The sequence below is a fragment of the Mus pahari genome, chromosome X (genome assembly GCF_900095145.1).
Source record: "Mus pahari chromosome X, PAHARI_EIJ_v1.1, whole genome shotgun sequence".
Taxonomy (NCBI): Eukaryota; Metazoa; Chordata; class Mammalia; order Rodentia; family Muridae; genus Mus; species Mus pahari.
Window position 1 is genome coordinate 10865259 of NC_034613.1, and position 13646 is coordinate 10878904.

General features: G+C 40.2%; 1 pseudogene; it reads left to right on the forward strand.

Moving 5' to 3' along the window:
* Positions 1–601: 601 nt before the first annotated feature.
* LOC110313736 lies at positions 602–1568 on the forward strand (annotated as a pseudogene).
* The last annotated feature ends 12078 nt before the right edge of the window (positions 1569–13646 follow it).

Sequence of the window (13646 nt, forward strand, 5' to 3'; positions counted from 1 at the left end):
TGAATGGGAAAAAGGTGTGCAATGAGGGCCAGCAGCCAAAGACTGGCCACTGGTCTATGGGTTTTTTCAACCTAAGACAGAGGCATGTGCCAAGTTGTTGTGTTTGTTCATAATAAATACTTAAAGGTCATATTTGTGCAAACAAGCTGCATGTGTACTCAGACACTGGTCAGTAAGAGTCCAATTAGATTTAGTCCCAAGACAGGCAAGGACACCAGCCACCACAATTCCCAGGCAGGACAGTGGAGCATAAGTAAATTTTATGCACCAGTCCAGCTAATTTTTAATAAATAAAAAGGGAGGAATTGTGCCCTCTCCCCAGCCTTGAGCAGGCTAGCTCCGACTGTTTGCCACAGTTGCTAGTTCACCTGGGGTGGAGTCCTCTGACCTAAGTAAAGTCTATTGTCTACCACATCTGCAGCTTCCTGCAAGAAACTACCTGCTGAGCAGCTGAGGTTATTTTTCTGACAGACCCTGACAAAGTGACCAGGAGATCCTTGCATAGTGGGGGATGTTTTCTCCCCTTTTATAACCTCAGACTCATTAGTAAACATTGGGCCTTGATCAGAGGATCTTTCAGGAACCCAGTAACCCATGACCGATGGCAGCTACAAGCTCTTACAACTTGGATCTGCTGCTGGCCTTGTATGTACTGTGCCAGCCACCCATTCCCTACCCTATAGTGCCCTGCTTCAACAATGTGGCAGAGTATAAGAGCTTCCAGAAGGGTAGATTCAAGGAGCACAGTTGGGCTCAGGGCTTTGGGGAGCCTGCCTGGGCGTGAACCATCACCATAACGTCCTTGGGAGCAGGGACCTGGACCAGGGCCTTTCACTGAACCTCATTCACCCTGATCCAGAGCACACTCAGCACTTGCGCCAGCTCATTGGGGCACAATGCCAGGGCACAGGGCACAGCAAGAAGGCATCCCACAATGTACTCAAACGGAAGTCCTTGTATAAAGGTAGCCCTCTGGGTGAATTGCACCCCTGCATCCGAGAGGGAGTAAAGGTGAATATACACATCCACACTTTCAAGGGACTTCGCTGGGTCTGCACTGGCTTCTTTGTTGTATTCGACAAGTTCTGGAACATGGTCCTCACAGATGTGGATGAGAACTACCGTAAACCTGTATTAGGCAAAGAATATGAATGGAATTCTTCGCTGACTCTCACTAGGCTATTTGATTGGCTGAAACTCCAAGATTCCTCCAAAAACAAAGTGGATTCCAAATCTGCAGCTGAGGACTCAACTCTGTCTGGAAGGTGACTTTGATATGGGGATGAGGAGACACTGACCTGGGCTCACAGAGGTGCTCCCACTCTGTCCCTTCTTCCCTGTAGGCATCTGCAAGGGAGGAGTCTGAGTTGTCAGGGAGGACTACAGGACAGAAGGGTCCAGTGTGACAGGTACCCTCTCCAGAGCTACCACCCTATCACAGGTCCAGTCCTGTAAGAAAAAAACCAAAACCCAAGGTGGATTACCAGCAGGTATTCACTCCACACATAAGTCAGATTTTCATTCAAGAAAAGAGAGTAGTTCAGCCCCACTTGACCTTTGAGTTTTAGAAATAAAGTGCATGAACTGTTCCCATGCTATATCCTAGTATCCCAGACAGTGTGAGTCGAAGTGATTCCCACTGTTCCTGCCCATGCAGAGAGCAGAGCTGGCTCACCCTCTGGAAGGTCAGGTCACTGTACTAACCAGGCAAAAGCCGTTCACAGGACATGCTCTGATGGGTTGTCACTGTCTGCTCCAGAGTCTAAAGTGTAAGCACTTCACTTTGACTTAGGGTGGTACAAGTGGAATCCACTCTGTGGAAACCTCAGAAATGTTTAAGAAGGAATAATTTCATTTCTAAAAGCTAGTGCTCTGAGCACTTTGAATTTGATCTCATGATGATCATTTTTGAGTGGTGTAAATTTCCCAAGACCCTGCACCCATATCTTGGAACTGATCTTTGTTCTACATCATTCTTTCTTGATCAAGAAATGAAATTTCTTATCCCTGAATATTAGTAAGGTCTAGGAAAGTTACCAGCTTATGGAGGAATGAAGCTCAGCTAGGTGGTTGCTCAAAGCAGCCTGTGGTAACCTGTAGGAACTAAAATGTGGCCCTGGGGAAGAGAGGGAGGAAAGACCCATGTCCCACCAGATGCTCTGGGCAGGCAATGTGGGAGGACTGCCACACGCTTTCAACTCAGCCCCGGGTGGGCATCCAAGCCTCTGACCCACTCTTCAAAGGGTGGACAAGGGGCAGCCCAACCTGGGAGCCCAGGGCTACTCCCTAAAGCCTCGGGGTTATGGGAGAGAGGGATGAGGGAAGAGAGGTTCCCAAACCAGCAAGAGTGAGCACAGCAGATCTTGATGAGCAGAGATTATCTATGGTTTTAGAGCTTTATTATAGAGAGGCAGGGGGAAAGAGAGAAGGTAGAAAAGGGAGAGAGAGAGGAAAGGCTATATATAGAGAGAGTAAGAGGGAGAGAGTGAGAGGAGAGAGGAGAGAAGAAAAAGAGAGAGGAGTGGAGAAGTGAAAGGTAAGAGAACAAAAGAATGAGATAGAAGTGAGAAAGGAGAGAAGACAAAGAGAGAGTGAGAAGAGAGAGATGAGGAGGGGCCTAACAGCCCCTTTTTATGGTCTTTATTGTTACTACATAACTGGGGAGGAGTTTAGCCTGAAGATCAGAAGCTTGGGACATTGCCTACGTGACTTCTAGCCATGCTTCTCTTGTGGGGGCTGTGGGAGGCAGTAACTTAGGCAGGAGTCAGAGTTCCAGGAGCATGAGGGAACGCCTACCATGACATGTAGGTGAATTATCACCATTCCGGGGTTCAGACCTCAGCTCAACTGGAGACCAGCCTGTCTGTGCATAGCCCAATGCCCCACAGTAACCGTTCTGCTTTGACCCCCTCTTCCCATGGGAAGGTATGCAGAAGCTTGTCCTTCCCTCACCAGAGGTGGCCTCTGCACACAGCACACCAGATGGGACTGTGCCACACTCGTGGTGGCTTGTTGTCCTCTAGACTCCTGTGGCATGATGCTACCGCATGTGACCTGTGCTGTTACCCTATGTGTTGTGTGTGACCTGTCCTCATGTGCCCTTGGCGTCTGACTTCAGAGAGTTCTACATGAACTCAGTAATCGACATCTCTCACACAGCTGAGAGTCACCTTTTCAGGCAGGCCCAGTCTTGTGTAAAAAGTTTCTCAGTGTTACCGTGAAAGGGAGGGTGTACTTTTATTCCCTCTATCAAGCCAGTGAGGTTCTTAGAAAGAAGGATGGGTGTGTGCTAAGGGCACTTGACTCTCATTTATGCTTGAGTGTCAGGAATACCAAAGGACCCAGGGGTGCTCCTACTTGAATTATATCACTATATGCTTTTCAATCACCAGTACAGAGTGGGTTCCAACTTGACATATACTGTTAGGCACTATTGACTTAGAAAATTTTGTTTATATTTGCTCTATCTTAGTTAACTTATGTTTAAAGGGAGAATGAGAAATAGCTAGCTAGTTCAAATGTATGTATGAATAGAGCATTTCCCCTGCCGTGTTTGTGAATAGCATTAGTAAGCCCTATGAGAAACAGGGTAAATAAAGTTTAGGGGAATGGGACACTTGGTTCTTCTGTTTGCTGGACCACTGCCTCATCAGACAATGTCAGCAGATGTGCCCCAGTTTACCCATCAGATACCTACTTCACCAGGGCATTGTGGCAGAATTTTAGGAAGACATTTTATAGTCTCATGTAAAACTTACAGCCTAAGTGCCATGAGAAATTTTCCTTACTATATAGCATAGCTCTATAAAATGAGCGAGGTAGGTGCTGTATGAGAAAGTGTTCTTCCAGTTGTCATTTCTGGTCTTGTTGCCATCATCAGAGAGCTATGAGATCTTCAGCAGCTGCTTTTCATTGTCTGTTCCTACCTCCAGAAAGAAGCAGGAGTTCTCAGAAGAATACCTTCATCTAGGAGAAAGTGACTTTCTTTCTGCTGCTGCCCCACTTCCTGGGCCTGCTTTTCAAGGGTGTCTGTTCTGGTACTGAAGGGATAATATGCATCTAAAACCAGCATTTTTTGCCAAGAGGGATTTGTCACCTCTTCTCACTTTACCTGATTTCATTTCTAGTTGTATTTCAGTTTGAATGCAGGAAAGGTGCACTGGGGTCTGTGGAAGCTCTGGGTAAGGCTTGAAGCTCAAAGTTCTTTGATTATGAAGTCTAAATTCTCCTCTGCCTCCTGAGCTGGGATTGTTCTCAAGTCAACAGTTGTTTTGTTCACTTATCAGTCTGTGGGGTTACAATGTGATTAGTAATACACCTTACTTTTGAATACATGGCTTTGATTGTTCAAACTAAAAAGAAAAAAAGAACCATCCCTGCATCCCTGAGATGAAGTCTACTTGATGACGGTGAATGATTGTTTTGATGTGTTCTTGGATTCGGTTTGCAAGAATTTTCCTGAGTATTTTTGCATTGATGTTCATAAGGGAAATTGGTCTGAAGTTCTCTTTCTTTGTTGAGCCTTTGTGTGGTTGAGAAATAAGCATAATCATGTGTTGCCTCTCTTCAGCCTCGAAGCAGGCTTTTGCAGACCTCTGCTGCTGCTAAGCACAGAGCCACCTGGGGTGGTACCTTCAGACTTGCCAAGCCGGTTCTATTGTATACACTTGCCACTGTTCTTCAAAGTGTCATTGCCACGGCCTGCTGAGAGGCTCTTGACAGCATCCTGAAGATCTGCCTACAGGCTCTCACCTGTATGACAGGCTCCAAGAATGAGGTGATGGAGGATGAGCCTCCCCCTCTATATATAAGCTCAGAACTTTATTAAACTTGGGGGCCTTGATCAGAATATTTTTGTCTTGGCCTTTTGTTCTTTCTCACTGTCTTTTCCCTTACAGACCCAGCCTGCCTTTCAGGAAGTACCTGGTTCGGGTGTGGCTGCGGACGGCCCCACTCAGTTGGCACCCAATGAACATGGCAGGACAAACTGAGGGAACACTGCCTAATGTGGAGCTCCATGAGAAAGAAAAATAAGAAGATTGTATTGGGCACACTGAGCAACAGGTATTCATGCTAGCACAGGCTTTAAACCTCATCTTTTTAAAATTGTTGTTGGTGCGATACGAGCTAAGCTGGTACTGTGTTGACCCAGCACTGATACCACTTAATGGTTGCCAGCAGAAAATGGGAATAGAAAATTCTAAACAGGTTTTTGTCCACAGCCTTCAAGAGCTGCCCTTCAGTCGAGAGGAATAGGGTTTGAAGAACAGATAGATTCTTGCTGCCCATGGTTCAGAGAATAATAAACTTTCGACAAGTGAACCTGGGAGAGAGAGAGAGAGATCAAGAGAAAAGGAAAATGGATTTTAGAATTCTCCTAGGGACAGAGTGAAATCTGGAGACATCCGGCTTTCTCTCTGGCCCCTGCAGGAGACACTCAGATTTGGTTACATCAAGTTCTCTACCTTCTATGTATTGTCTGTTTGGTGCACCAATCTTCCACGTGCCAATTCATGTATGTTTTTGTTTGTCTGAATGAGTGACTATTCTGTGTTCCATGTTGGAAAATACAAATGAGTAAAACTTTATCTGCTGATTTAGCCTCAGTTTGCACAGTGGAGCCCAAGAGAGGCCCACAGCTTAGCCAAGAATCAAGCACAGCAGGAGAGCCCCTGCTGAGAAACTGCAAACTCTTAGCTCTAAAGCAAAACAGCTGATAGTTGTTTTTTCCTAAAAAAAAATTCTCATGATTGTGTTTAGCAAGTGACAAAGTGCTTTTTATTTTAAATTTTTTGCAAAAAAAAAAAAAAAAAGGTAAAATTCTGTGGTCTAAATTTATAATTCGTGTAGCTGCTTCATTTGGGTTTTGGCTGGTCTTAAGGGTGTAAAAATGCTCTGCATGGCTTTATCATAGAGTATTAGCTAATAAGTTATTGGCTTTAATTAAAAAGTTATAACATTGGTAACAAAAAAGTTAGTTTTAAAATGGTAACTCAGGGTTGGAGTTATTTTAAACGCGTGGCATAAAGCAGGCCAAAAAAGTAGGCCTCTAAAGAAACTTCTAATTGAGATAATATTTAACATGATTCTTATCCCAAAAAGTAGACTTAGAGATAAGATTTAAAACATTGTCTCTTTAATGAAGCATCAAAATTTGCACTGTTACACATTAATAGCTATAAATTGGCAGCCAAACTTTATAGCGTGACAGTGATATTTCTAACATTGATTTCAAAGATGGTAAAGTGTTTTAAAATTGGGTTTTGCTTTCCCAAAGTTGTAGATATATGCTAATATTACAAAAGAAACTTAAATTCTAAATATCTGTCCTCACTGTAAGAGGGACAAAGCTCAGAACAGCCTTGGCAAGGCCTGTGTGGCTTTCTTTTGTTTTGCAAACTGTGCCTAGGAAGTTCTTGGGACCTCACCCTTCCCTGCCTTCAGGGGGATTTCATTTTAGCTGAACATTTGTTTCAGATCTACCCATGTGTTGTTTAAAATAAAGTTTAAATTCAAAATTTATAAGAGGTCAATCAGGCATTACAAGATGGCTTGCCTACTTCATGTAAAATTATTAAAATTTTATTGTATCTGCTTCAATACAATAAGCTAAGAGTTTGAATCTTTCAGTGTGAAAAGCCTCTAAAGGGAAGTTTACTTCAAATCTTTCTTTGCACACAAAGAGCTTTAAAGTTTTGGGGAGTAGTTTGCTCCATAAGATTCAGAGGCCATATCTTTTTAATATTTAAGATTTTATTTATATTAGAAAATTGTGGCATAGAAAATTTAAGAGCAAAAAATTGATTTGCTTCAAAATTTTTATTTTCCAAAGCTTCCAAAAGATGTTAATTGGCTAAGACCTTACTATAAGGCCTTAAAGTGATTTAAACTTTTGAATGTTATCTCGAGAGACACAAATTAACTGGTAAAAAACAAAAGGCTTTGCAAGAAATAAAGGAAGCTTTTATAATTGTTATCAGTTATGCTATGGTAACTAAATACTAGCTGCTTATTTTAGTTATGATTATTAAATGTGCCCACAGCAATTTTTTGGCAAGAGAAAACAGTAATGTAAAATCATTTTTCATCTCCAAGTTTAAACATCCTATTGTAAGGGTGCTGTGGTACTAATTAAAAATTAAAAATTCCGGGGCTGGTGAGATGGCTCAGTGGGTAAGAGCACCCGACTGCTCTTCCGAAGGTCCGGAGTTCAAATCCCAGCAACCACATGGTGGCTCACAACCACCCGTAACAAGATCTGACGCCCTCTTCTGGAGTGTCTGAAGACAGCTACAGTGTACTTACATATAATAAATAAAGATTAAAACAAAAATTAAAAATTCCTTGTTCCAAACATCAATCAAATTGGTTATTGCAAAATACTAATATTTGGCCTACTGCATACCATCATTTTTAGATAAAATTGATAATCATCCTAAAGATAAAAATTGCTTTTATGCATGCTTCTGTATCTTGTATGAGTTCGTACATGCATGCATTCCATTACTGTATTTAAAAGCAGCTTTTTTTTTATGGGAGAAAAGTATATGTGAATTGGATCACATGTTTATTCTTTTGAGTTTCCTCCTGTTTCAGCACAGATGATTAAATTGTGTGCTGTAGATGGTGTTTTAGAATGTTAAATAATCAAGCTTTAATTTGTATATTGATAGTCAATATATCTCAGAGTTTAAAATTGCTTAAAACTTGTTCATCCCTCAGATACTATAAATTCTCAAATTTGTCACAAATTTGCAATTGTTTATGTATATACAACTCATAAAAAATGCTGTTCTTTTTAAAAGACTTATCTTTGGACATTTAAGAAATTGTACTAGATTGCCAGGACAAGAAATCTTAAGGCAATACCATGCTAAATTTATATTCCGGGCAGATTTTAGACCTTACACAAGAATAATTGGCCATATAATTTCATTCTTTACATTGTCAAAATAGTAATGGCTTAAGATAATATTTTGGTATTTTTAGAGAATGTGCATGTCAAATTGAAAAAATTTGTTCTTAGTGTCCTCAGCTTCTACCTATTTCCACATAATGGTGTTAATTCTTGAGGACTTAATCAGTTACTGCAAATGGATACTCTTATTCTGATTAATAAATAAATAATATATGCACATGTGACTACTGATACCTTTTCAGGCCTTCTGCTCTACAAGAGAAACAACTAAAAGTGTAGTTAACCATTGCCTATGTTAAAAATTCTTTTTATATTTGGTGTTCCAAATTAGATTAAAACAAATATTGGAACTGGCTATAACAGTCAAGTATTTGAGATGTTTTGTCAACAATTTAATGTTACCCATGTTACTGAGACTTTATAATTCTCAAAAACAAGATATTGTGAAACTTTTTGATGGCTCCTCTAAAGGACGAGCTGGATAACTAGCAAATAATCAACAGGTAGTCATAGAGACTCCTGGGCTTTCAGCTCAGTTAGCAGAGTTAACAGTGGTATTATATGTTTTTCAGCCTGTAAATGATTCTTTTAATACATTTACTGACAGTTATATATTGCACAGTCAGTTCCCTTATTGGAGACCTGTGGTATGTTTAACCTTAATATGCCAGCAGGGTCTCTGTTTTCACAATTGCAAAACATCATTCTTGCTCGAAAACACCCTTTTTATATTTGTCATATACGAGCTCATTCTGTTCTTCCTGGACCCCTAACTGCAGGTAATGATTGCATCGACAGAGCTCTAATAGGAGAGGCCTTAATTTCAGATCCTGTTGCATTGGCTAGACATGATCATGATAAATTTCATCTCTCTAGTTATACCTTAAGGCTCAGATACAAGATCACTAAAGAGCAGGCAAGAATGATTGTAAAACAATGTCCTAAATGTATTAGATTATCTCCAGTTCCGCATTTAGGAGTTAATCCACGAGGTCTTATGCCCAATCATATTTGGCAACTGGATGTAACTCATCATGCAGAATTTGGAAAATTAAAATATATACATGTTTGTATTGACACTTGTTCAGGATGTCTTTTTGCTTCTCTACATATGGGAGAGGCCTCTAAAAATGTAATTGATCATTGTTTACAAGCCTTCAATGCTATGGGCTTGCCTAAATTCATTAAAACAGGTAATGGCCCAGCTTATATTGGCAAAAATTTTATTTCATTTTGTAAGGAATTTGGCATTAAATGTAAAACTGGAATTCCTTATAACCCCATGGGACAAGGAATTGTTGAACGTGCTCATCGCACTCTGAAAAATTGTCTTAAAAATCCTCAAGGTCACCAAAAGCACATCTTGCTTTTGTTTTATTTATCTTAATTTTTTTGCAAACTGACGCTAAAGGTCAGTCTGCAGCGGATTGCCACTGGCATCCAGTTACTTCTAGTTCTTTCACTATGGTTAAGTGATGGGACCCATTAAATAATATGTGGAAGGGTCCAGAGCCCATTTTAATTTGGGGAAGCGGTTCTGTCTGTGTTTTTTCACAAAAAGAAGATGAAGCAAGATGGTTACCAGAAAGATTGGTTCATCACGTGGATACAGCCTCTAAATCTTCTACAGGTCAGCTACACCCTACAGCTGGTCTGCAGCCAGTGTGCAGCTTCGCCTTCAGCAAGAGCAGTGGCAAAAAAATTCTTCGATATGAAAAAACATATTGAGTACATATTGTGGCTTTGGTCTGAATTTGGGAATAAGGTGTGCGATAAGGGCCGGACAGTCAATGATGGGCAACTAGATTTCGTAACTATATCAATCTAAGACAGAGGTATATGCCAAGATGCCATGGTTTATTAATAATATTCCACAGAGCCATATTTGTGCAAAGTAATCACAAGCAAGCTGCATGTATGCTCCTTGATGGATAGGAATAGTTCGGGAAAATCTGAGACCTAAATCAGGCGTGGCTGACAGCCACCATAATTCCTAGACAGGANGATGGAGCATAAATATATTTTGTGCCAGTCCAGCTAATTTTTACTATATATTTAGGGAGAAGATGTTGTCTCCTCTCAGCCTCGAAATGGGCTGTTTCAGACTTTGCTGCCACTATGCATAGGACCACCTGGGGTGGTTCCTTCTGACTTGCCAAGCCAGCTCTATTGTTTACACCTGCCACTGCTCTTCAAAACAGTTGCCTTTCAAAGCAGTCACCACTGCCTGCTGAGAAGACTTTGAGATGTTCCAGAGACAGCATTCTCAAGATCTGCCTACAGGCCCTCACCTGTATGACAGGCCCCAAGAACCAGGTGGTGGAGGATGGACTTTCCCCCTCTTTATAAACTCTGAACATTATTAAACTTGTGCGCTTTGCTCAGAACACTTTGTCTTAGACGAATTTCCTTTTTTCCGCTGTCTATTCTCTTTCAGCCCCAGTCTGCCTTTCAGGAGGACCCCAGTTCGGGTGGAGCTGTGGGCAGTCCCACTCAATCATGGCTTCATAGAACAAATTGGGTAGAATACCTTCTGTTTCTATTTTGTGGAATAGTTTCAAGAGTATTGGAATTAGGTCTTCTTTGACGGTCTGATAGAATTCTGCATTAAAACCATCTGGTTCTGGCTTTATTTATTTATTTATTTATTTTGGTTGGGAGACTATTAATGACTGCTTCTATTTCTTTAGGAGATATAGGACTGGTTAGATGGTTTATCTGATTCTGATTTAAAATTTTCACCTGGTATCTGTCTAGAAAATTGTCCAATTTATCCAGATTTTCCAATTTGGTTGAGTATAAGATTTTGTAATAGGATCTGATGATTTTTTGAATTTCCTCAGTTTCTGTTGTTATGTCTCCCTTTTCATCTCTGATTTTATTTGTTTGGATACTGTCACTGTGACCTCTGGTTAGTCTGGCTAAAGGTTTATCTGTCTTGTTGATTTTCTCAAAGACCCAGCTCCCAGTATTGTTGATTCTTTTTATAGTTCTTTTATTTCCACTTGGTTGATTTCAACCCCAGGTTTGATTATTTCCTGATGTCTACTCATCTAGGGTTTATTTGCTTCTTTTTGTTCTAGAGCTTTCAGGTGTGCTGTCAAGCTGCTAGTGTATGCTCTCTCCAGTTTCTTTTTAGAGGCACTTAGAGCTATGAGTTTTCCTCTTAGGACAGCTTTCATTGTGTCCCATAAGTTTTGGCATGATGTGCCTTCATTTTCATTAAATTCTAAGTCTTCAATTTCTTTCTTTCTTTCTTATTTGACCAAGTTATCATTTAGTAGAATGTTGTTTAGCTTCCACATGTGTGTGGGCATTCCATTATTTTTGTTGTTATTGAAGACCAGCCTTAGTCTGTGGTGATCTGATAGGATTCAAGGGATTATGTCAGTCTTCTTGTATCTGTTGAGATCTGTTTTGTGACCAATTATATGGTGAATTTTGGAGAAGGTACCACGAAGTAATGAGAAGTTGTTATATTCTTTTGTTTAAGATGATACCTTCTGTGGATATCTGTTAAATTCATTTGGTTCATAACTTCTGTTACTTTCACTGTGTCTTTGTTTAGATTCTGTTTTCATGATCTGTTCATTGATGAGAGTGGGGTGTTCAAGGTTCCCACTGTTATTGTGTGGCATGCATTGTGTGCTTTGAGCTTCAGTAAAGTTTCTTTTATGAATATGGGTGTCCTTCTATTTGGAACATAGTTGTTCAGAATTGAGAGTTCATCTTGAAAGATTTTTCCTTTGACCATTATAAAGTGTCCTTCCTTATATTTTTGATACCTTTAGGTTGAAATTGGATTTTATTTGATATTAGAATGNCTACTCCAGCTTGTTTCTTGCAACCACTTGCTTGCAGAATTGTTTCCCAGTCTTTTACTCTGAAGTAGTGTTTGTCTTTGTCATTGATGTGCATTTTTTGTATACTGCAAAGTGCTGGATCCTGTTTTTGTATCCAGTATGTTAGTCAATGTCATTTTGTTAGGGGAATTGAGTCCATTGATGTTTAGAGATATTACAGAAAAGTGATTGTTGCTTCCTATTTGTTGTTGTTAGAAGTAAAATTATGTTTGTGTGGCTATCTTCTTTTGGGTTTGTTGAAAGAATATTACTTTTTTTTTTCTTTTCTTTTTTTTGGTTTTTTTTTTTTTTTTTTTTTTTCTTTTTCTAGGGTGTAGTTTCCCTCCTTGTTTTGGAGTTTTTCATCTATTATTCCCTGTAGGACTGGATTTGTGGAAAGTTATTATGTCAATTTTGCTTTGTCATGGGGTATATTGGTTTCTCCTTCTACAATAATGATTGTTTTGCTAGGTATTTGTGTTCTTCTAGGGTCTATATGACATCTGTCCAGGATCTTCTGGCTTTTATACTCTCTGGTGAGAAGTCTGATGTAATTCTGATAGGTCTACTTTTATATGTTACTTGACCTTTTTCCATTACCACTTTTAACATTCTTTCTTTATTTAGTGTATTAGGTGTTTTGATTATTATGTCATGGGCAGAATTTCTTTTCTGGTCCTGTCTATTTGGAGTTCTGTAGGCTTCCTGTATGTTCATGGGCACCTATTTCTTTAGTTTTATTTTATAATTTTGTTGAAGATATTTATTGGCCATTTACGTGGGAATCTTCACTCTTCTATACATAGTGCCATGGACGGGGCTCACTGGGCCCTTTTCAATCCATGTGAATCAGAGTCTCGACAAATGGGCTTAGAGTTGAGACTCTGATTCACATGGATTGAGGAGGGCCCAGTGAGCCCCCGTTTGAGTGACAGATATGACACGATAGAGTGTGTTGAATCTGAGTGTAATTTGTCAAATCAAGCATCAAACTTTGTATACAGAAGAATAACAAGAAACCAGGCGAACACACCCACTAAGTTACAGTGACACAAAACAAAAGGAATGCATACATCAAAAGATGGTGGGCACCATGCTGCATTTACTACTTAGAATGGAGACAGGTGTAATGCTAGTCTATTGTTAAACTCACCACCAGGGGTTTTTTAGTAAACACATGATTATGCTGTTCCTTTGGGCCTAGTGAAGAAACCTGTCCCAGGGGGATTCCCTAACTCTTTCATGGTTAACTCACCTATTGCTAGGCCATTGCATATTCCCTTGTTTGGGTGAGACTTGGCTATTGTCATAAGTAATCACTTTGCAGACTAGCCCTGAGCTATTCTAGTTCTGTACTTTGTAATGCCTAATTAGTTTCACTGTCTCGACTAAAAGTGAATTTGAATGTTAGGTAATATTCTTACTGAATTCCTATCTCATAGGCTTCAAGGATTTTTTCTAGGGCGCTGGAACACTAGTGGAGGCTTACCTATGTCAAAATTCAATCTTTAAAGGCACTTATAGAAAACTATACTGAAAGAAAGCATATACCATACTAATGTGGGGACATGGTCTGAGTATAGGGGCTCAAGGTTCCAGGAGGCTGAGTTTCCTTGAAACTCTTTGCCTCATGACTGCCTCCAGGCCTTTCGACCCCAACAGGCAGACTTCACTGGAGTGGGTGAAAGGAAAAATTATATAAATTCAAAGTTTGGAAATGTAAAATTAAAAGAGTAAGTTTCAAAAATTCAAAGACCCAGGGCTGGACACTGAAATACAAGCCTGGCCATAAAGATAAGGAAAAGAATGCAGGAACTGGGCTATCAGGCTAACTCCACAGCTATCTGGCAGGAAGGCACCCTCCTTGTTCACTGAGAATCATACAT